Below are 7,433 nucleotides of genomic sequence, written 5' to 3'. Positions count from 1 at the left end.
ACGCATAGCCAGGTGTATATAAATTTTTTTTTTTTTTTTTTTTTTTATTAAATGAAAAAGACAAGAAAAGGAAAAGTACTGGTGTTAGTAGGTTAAGTGCAGGCGAAAAAGATGAGTCTTTAGATGTTTCTTGAAAGTGAGTAAAGACTCCGCTGTACGAATTGAGATTGGGAGGTCATTCCACCAGCTGGGCACAGTCCAGGAAAAGGTCCGTGAGAGTGATTTTGAAATATAGCGCTTACCCTCTGTAGGATCCTAGTAGGGGATTAATGTAAAAATTATCCCGCGTTCCCCGTAAAGACACGGGAAGGAGTTGTAATCACTAATTGCTAGTGGAATTAAGCGTTCTATTGTTGTTACACTACGGCTGGCAACAGTAGTCAATTGACTATTAGCGTAGAGTGATTGGATGTGCAGTACTGGCCACACTGTACTTTTGATCACGGTTGCGTATTGTGTATTGCGAATTCTAAACTTTTGCTGTATTTTAACCATCGCGGAAATTGATTTAATTTGGGGATTGAAATCTAATTAAAATCCATATTGTGGAAATCAATTAACAATTGTTATTACATGTTGAAATATTGTGACCCAAAAGAAAGGTGTTTTAGGGGTGACCCGAACTTGGTTTGGCGAGAGCCCAAAACTAGGAAACACCCAAACAAAAGAAGGTGATCTAGTGACGATCAGGGCGAAAGCTTTGTGTAAGTCAAAACCTAGAAAAATCACCCAAGGTCACAATACGATACATGGAATCACAGTTAAGGTTGGGCAAAAGAGTATAGAAGAATTTTGAATTGCAAATTTGCTTGCTTATCACTGCCTAAACACTATAATTTGCGCTGCTATTAAGTGGAAGATGGGGGGTTCAAAGTCAAGACCATTACCAGGAGAGACACCAATTGATTTTATGTTCAGAAATAATCAAGGGTTTTATGCGGAACCTTTTGTAAGTGATATGGCAGGATGGTCAGAGTGTATGAAACCACAAATTGAAACTCCGTATCCGAGAGAGGGTTCATTCACTGATGAGGGTATGGAATTAGCTAAAAGTCTAATTTTTGAGGGGTGGGGCGATCCCACTTGGGATTATAAATATATGACTAAAAGTTATAATGTTTGGAAGGATCTGAAAAAGGTCTGGGATCAAGGACCAAAAAAGAAAAAGGTACTTGCCTTTGTGGCTAAGCAAAACAGCTTTCCACAAGACAAGCCACCGCCCTACTGCACTCCTCGCATACCCACAGCGCCACCGCACAACAGTCATGTTACTGAAAAGTCAGGTACTTTCAAAGAGACAAAGGTAGAGACAAAGGAAACTCCCAAAACTCAGAGTGCAATGGTGTGGATGAGATCGGGAAATGCGATAGGGGTGAAACCAGTAAAAATGACATATATGGAAGCAATCTGTAAAAGTTTGCCTTCTCCACAGAATCCTAGTAAATTTGTAACTATTCTGCAATCACACACAAAGTATGCTCAGTTTACAGGTGCAGATTACAGAGCAGTTCTGGCAAGGACACTGGAAGGAGATGTCACTGAGGAAATGCTGATTAGTGAATGTAAAACACTGGTGTATGAAAATGATCATATATCAGGTTTAGCTACATCAAAAGAACCACATGTATTTTTCTGGGAAAAACAGGAAAATCATACTTCTTTCTTTAAGGAGTTGAGAGCATTACTAGAGAAGCGTCTAGGCAATAAACAAGATTTATCATTTGCTGCAAACACAAAGCAGAAGTCTAAAGAAACTGCTTCAGATTTCTATCTGAGATTTAAGAAAGCATGGGTGGAGGAATCTAAACTCCCACTTGATGATAACTTAAAGGCGTTATTCATCAACACATTTCTGAATAATATGCATGGAAAACAAGCACAGCTGATTAGAATCACAACAACTAACTTGTTAGAAATGACCATTGAAGCCTTAGGGAAGCGAGTTAGGGAACTAGATATTTCTGGAGGGTTTGTGGTCAAAACTGAAACTGCTATGTTCACTGGGCAAAAGCCACAGAGAGGTGAACATGACCTAAAAGCAGAACTAAAGCACAGATCAAGTGTTCCAAAAAGATCAAGAATAGTTTGTTATCTCTGTGGAAAGGAAGGTCATGTCCAAAGAAATTGCAGAAAAGGGAGAAGTCAGAATCGTCCTCAGGGAGATTCAGTTCAGTGGAAGCCAAGAATAGATCACTCTCAGCAGAGAGACAGAGAAAGAATCAACTCCCCTTATCCTACTTTTTGGCACAAACCTCAAGGACCACAATAGGGATGCCTACAGAGTGAAGTCAGTTCCAATGTATCTATGACGACCCTCACATTTACTAATAACAATAAAGATTTGCCATATGTTACATTGTTAGTGCACGGTCAACCACAGACGATCCTCCTAGATTCTGGAGCTGACGCAACTTCAATGACTGCTGCACATTATGAGGGTCCTCTTTCTAGTCAAATAGTAAACTCTGTAGGAATTTCAGGAACTGACATTCAATGTCCAGTAACGCCTCCTCTAGAGGTAAGAGCTCCTGGATTAATTCCATTCTTTCACAAATTCACAATCATTCCAGGAGCTCCATTAAATTTGTTAGGACGAGATTTGATGCACAAATTAAATATGGACATTAAATTCACTGATGATTTGGTCACGTTCTCTTTCCTGTCTAGCTTACAGGTCTCTGTGAACCCATTGCCGGATTGGGAAGACAGCAAAGCAGAACCAGCCACATGTAAGCCCAGGTCTGACATACCTCCAACGGTTGAAACTCTGGTAGACCCTGCATTATGGTCACAGTATAAAGATGACACAGGATTTATAGACATGGAACCATATAAAGTAAAATTGAAAACTAATAAACCTGTCTATATTAAGCAATATCCTTTGTATAAAGATAATGAACTGGGCATAAAGCCATTGATTGAGAATTTTGTCCAGCAGGGTGTCCTCGTACCGATACACTCTCCTTACAACACGCCAATTAACCCCATAGTTAAAGCAGATGGCAAAACATGGCGTTTAACTCAAGATTTAAGAGCTATAAATCAATTGATAACACCATTAGCTCCAATTGTGCCTGATGTACCGACTGTGATTAATTCTATTCCATGTACGCACAAATATTTCACAGTCATTGATTTGTGTGCAGCCTTTTTCTCTGTGCCTGTACATCCAGACACTCAGCCTCTACTAGCGTTCACCTTCCAAGGTCAACAATTTTCCTGGACACGCTTGGCACAGGGCTATGTGGACAGTCCCGCAGTTTTCTCGGCGGCAGTACAGAGGACATTGGCAAAGATGACTGATCTACCCTCTACAGTCTGCGTTCTCCAATACGCAGATGACATTTTGATAACAGGTGAAACACAAAGCGATTGTGAAAAAGCCTCTATCATTGTATGCAATGTGCTCGCTCAAGCAGGATTCAAGGCCTCCAAAGACAAGCTCCAATGGGTCCAATCCAAAGTGACCTATTTGGGACACATCATCATGCCAGGTCTGAGAGCTATTTCTACAGACAGGGTCCAGCTGATCAGGAAGATGAAGTCTCCACGAACTATACAACAGCTCCAAAGCTTCCTGGGACTGGTTAACTATTGCAGATCCTGGATACCTGACTGTGCAGTGCATGACAGGCACCTGAGAAGCCTGATTGATCACAAAGCTCCACCAAGCACGCTTTTGAACTGGACTGAGGAGGCAGAACTGAACTTCACTGCGTTGAAGCAGGCGATCACCAAGGCCCCAGCTCTGGGCCTACCAGACTACAGCAAAGACTTTCACTTGCATGTCCGTGAAACTGAGGGGGTGGCCATAGGTGTCCTACTGCAACAGCATGGTTCCACATACAGACCATTAGCATACCTTTCTAAGAAATTGGACAACATTGTTACAGGTATGCCAGCATGTCTTCGTGCTGTGGCTGCAGCTGCCCTGGTTGTACAGATGGCTGAGAGAATGGTTTTGTCACACCCTATGATATTGTATACGTCACATCAGGTAGGCGCAATTTTACACAATATGCAAACACAACACATGACAGCGCAACGACGCTCAGGTTACGAGGCAACACTGCTGGCAACTAAAAATCTAACGATCCAACCTACAGCGTCCATTAACCCGGCACTGTTGGGTGTGTTAGGAATGGATGACATGGTAGATAATGTCACAGAGCATGATTGCATAATTGAACTAACTTCCTCATGTTCTTCCAGGGCCGATCTTTTGGATTCGCCCCTGGATGGGGGGGAACATCTATATGTTGATGGATCATGTTCAAAACCTGCTGATGGGGTCTACCTTTGTGGCTATGCTGTGGTGTCTGAGACTGGGGAAATAATTGAATCATTTGTATCGATCAGGCATACTATGTACCTCTCTTTTCTGTCTGTTTGATGTTGCCTGACTTTCACAGGTATCAAGATCTTTACGTGTCAACACTGTAGTTCCTGTGGAGAGTATAGCCGGATAACAACATCCACGCCATTCTCCTTCATCCAAATGGTAATAAGCCATTCCCCCACAGGTCCAAATCATACCTGGGGAGCTATCAAGATAAGAAAACGGACAGTGAAAATTCTCAACAGTCTGGTTATCATACTTAATAGTACAATTAGGCTGATTTCCAGCATTTTGAATCAGAGTTATTGCATTCTTACAATCTGACATTCCTACATAATGTTTTCCTTTGTTTGAACAAATACACAAATCTGCGAGATGTGCTTGTACATGAAAGGCTGGTCCTTTAAAAGGTAGTCCTTCATAGGAACAATTATACTCTTGTAGCGAAAACAACAATGCTCTGTTTGTTCTTAGATTATTTGTAATTTGTAGAATTATAGACATCTGGCGGGGTACATCACATCTGTTTCTTTCAAGACATACCAAATCTGATGTTACAGGGTGTGTTTTCCACGCTGAGTGGAGTTGCATACAAATCCAACATTCTCCATCTATCTCTTCCTTCAAAACTCCTCTTTGTAACAAAGCCAATGCACATGCATAATTTCCTTCACATCTAGCCTTAGCTGTCCTCACCTCCTTAACATTATTGCTTAAATCAGAACTCATAATGAATTCTATGTCTTCAGTGGATGTCTCCTGTGGGAGGTCAACCAGATTTGGAGGCAGCTCAGAAATTACTCTTTCAACATCTCTGTCTTGTTCAGGCATTACAACATTAATCTGAACTTCCTGATAAGCATCTGTTCCTGTTTTAGACCATGCACAATAATATCTTCCAGCATCAGAATACTGAACTTTGGATATTGTGATCTTTAACAGCCATGCATAGCCCTTGCTCCCATCTCTCCATATCATTCCTGTCTGTTCCTTTTCCACTATTTCTATCTTAAATCTTTCATCAATTCCCCACACTCATGATCCATAGTAAGCTTTGACATCAGACCAACTGCAAAACTCTGAACAAAAATAGAATTCAGTGCCATATAAACTTCTGGTGGATTTCAGATTCTTCAATAATCCTATACTTGCAGATATAGGATCGCACAGAAAACTTTCATCTTTTCCCTGTCTTAGAGTGATTCTAAGTGGATTAGTATGAGGGGGACTTACCCTGGCCTCAGCCAGTTCCCTTTTCTGTGGCCCTGTGTCGTTCTGTCTCACTTTCTCTACTTCCTTTAAGAAAATAAGTGACACAACTATTATAGCTATTGTCATTAAGACACATGTGGTTCCTCTTAGTCCACACATTCCTGGTAATCGGAATGGGTGCCACGGTTTAGGTCTTCTTTCTATTCTTCTTTGCATAAGAATTTGTAATGAGCCTCAACTAGCAATTTTGTGGTGTTATCTATTTTATAGATGACTAATCCTCCGTCCTGGTGTGCCTGTCTTGGACGAAATATGGCTACTAAAGCAGTGTTAGGAGGTCTTCTGGCTATTCCAGTTTGTAACAACTCCCATGCATCTACTGCATTTTCTGGTGGGTGTGCATATATTTTAGCAACTGTACCACGAATTATGTCTCTGACAGGTAAATCAAAATCCTCAAATGCTTTGAATGCTATTTCATACCACGTTTCTCCCTGCACTAATGCCCACTCTCTTAAAAACTCAAAGATAAACATTAGATCATTTCATTCTCAGGGTCCCAATACATTTCATTTCTGTAGGCTTCAAAGGTTCCGTATTTTCGAGTAAACAACCAAAAGGTGGTTCTATTTGGAAACAACCTCTGCAAGATTAGGTTTTCTATGTTAGGATTTGCTTCTAAGGCAGCTTCTGCTAAGCATACAAATTCTTCGTTGAAATCAGCAGCTGCTTCAGCTAGTGTACGCAGAGTAAAACTCTCTAACAGTGGTATGTCCATCAATAGAATTTAGCACTTAATGTTAACAGGGTGGTTTAAGGAGGTAGCACTGTTTTGACTCAATGGGCCAACTATCTTCTTGCTTTGGACAACCCCCACCTCACTATAAGAGGTAGTTCCTTCCTCCGCTTAACCAGTGCCTTTTCCTCCCTGTTAAACAGTAAGGTGAATCCCCGTTCGAGATTCTATGTGAAATTGGAGCTTGCCTGCTCTCCTGTAGAGTAATTCTTCAGGCGTGAGGCGTGTATCCACTGCGGTTGATAATCTGTCAGCACTCCCATCCGGGTTACTGCGATCACAGTGGCTGGTCCAAGATATCTTGGTTCTCCCACCTTCGTTGGTTTCAGGCTTTTGATGAGCACACTCTGTCCTGGAACAAAGGGGTGAGTAGGCTTTTCTGAGGGAAGAGGAAGACACAAAGAAACATCAGCACATATGGAGTTAAGTTTCTCAATGAGGGAAGTCACGTAGTCCTCCTGGATCACCTCCAGATCACCTAAGGAAGTAAAGCCTGCGCGACCTTTAACCCATGGGGTCGGGAAAGGTCTACCCATTAGTATTTCAAATGGTGAAAACTTAGTGGTGGAAGATGGAGTCATTCTTAGTTCTGTCAAGACAGCAGGTAGCAAATCTACCCATTTCTTTCCTGTATCAATAGAGGCCTTAGTGAGCCTTCGTTTGACTGTTTGGTTAAGTCTCTCCACATTGGACGAAGACTGTGGATGGTAAGGTATGTTCAGGTGCCAATCAATCGATAATACTTTAGCAAGTAGCTGTGTTACCTTTGATGCGAATGGTGTTCCATTATCACTCTCAATAGTGTTAGGTATCCCAAATCTAGGAATTATTTCCTTAGTCAAAATCTTTACCACTGTTTTAGCATCTTCCTTTGCACATGGAAATGCTTCTGGCCACTTTGAAAATCGATCCACAATAACCAAAAGATATTTCAAGTTACCTATTGGCGGCATGTGTGTGAAATCAATTTGTACATGTTGAAATGGTGCTTCTGGATGCGGTAATGTGTCGTGTTTAATAGGTTTGTGCGGGTTTACCTGTGCACACGTGAGACACAAGTCTAAAATCAGCTTTGCTGTTTTGTGT

The sequence above is a fragment of the Carassius gibelio genome, chromosome A8, assembly GCF_023724105.1.
Source record: "Carassius gibelio isolate Cgi1373 ecotype wild population from Czech Republic chromosome A8, carGib1.2-hapl.c, whole genome shotgun sequence".
Lineage (NCBI taxonomy): Eukaryota > Metazoa > Chordata > Actinopteri > Cypriniformes > Cyprinidae > Carassius > Carassius gibelio.
The sequence above is the reverse complement of the archived record's forward strand: the minus strand, read 5'-3'. Positions refer to the sequence as shown.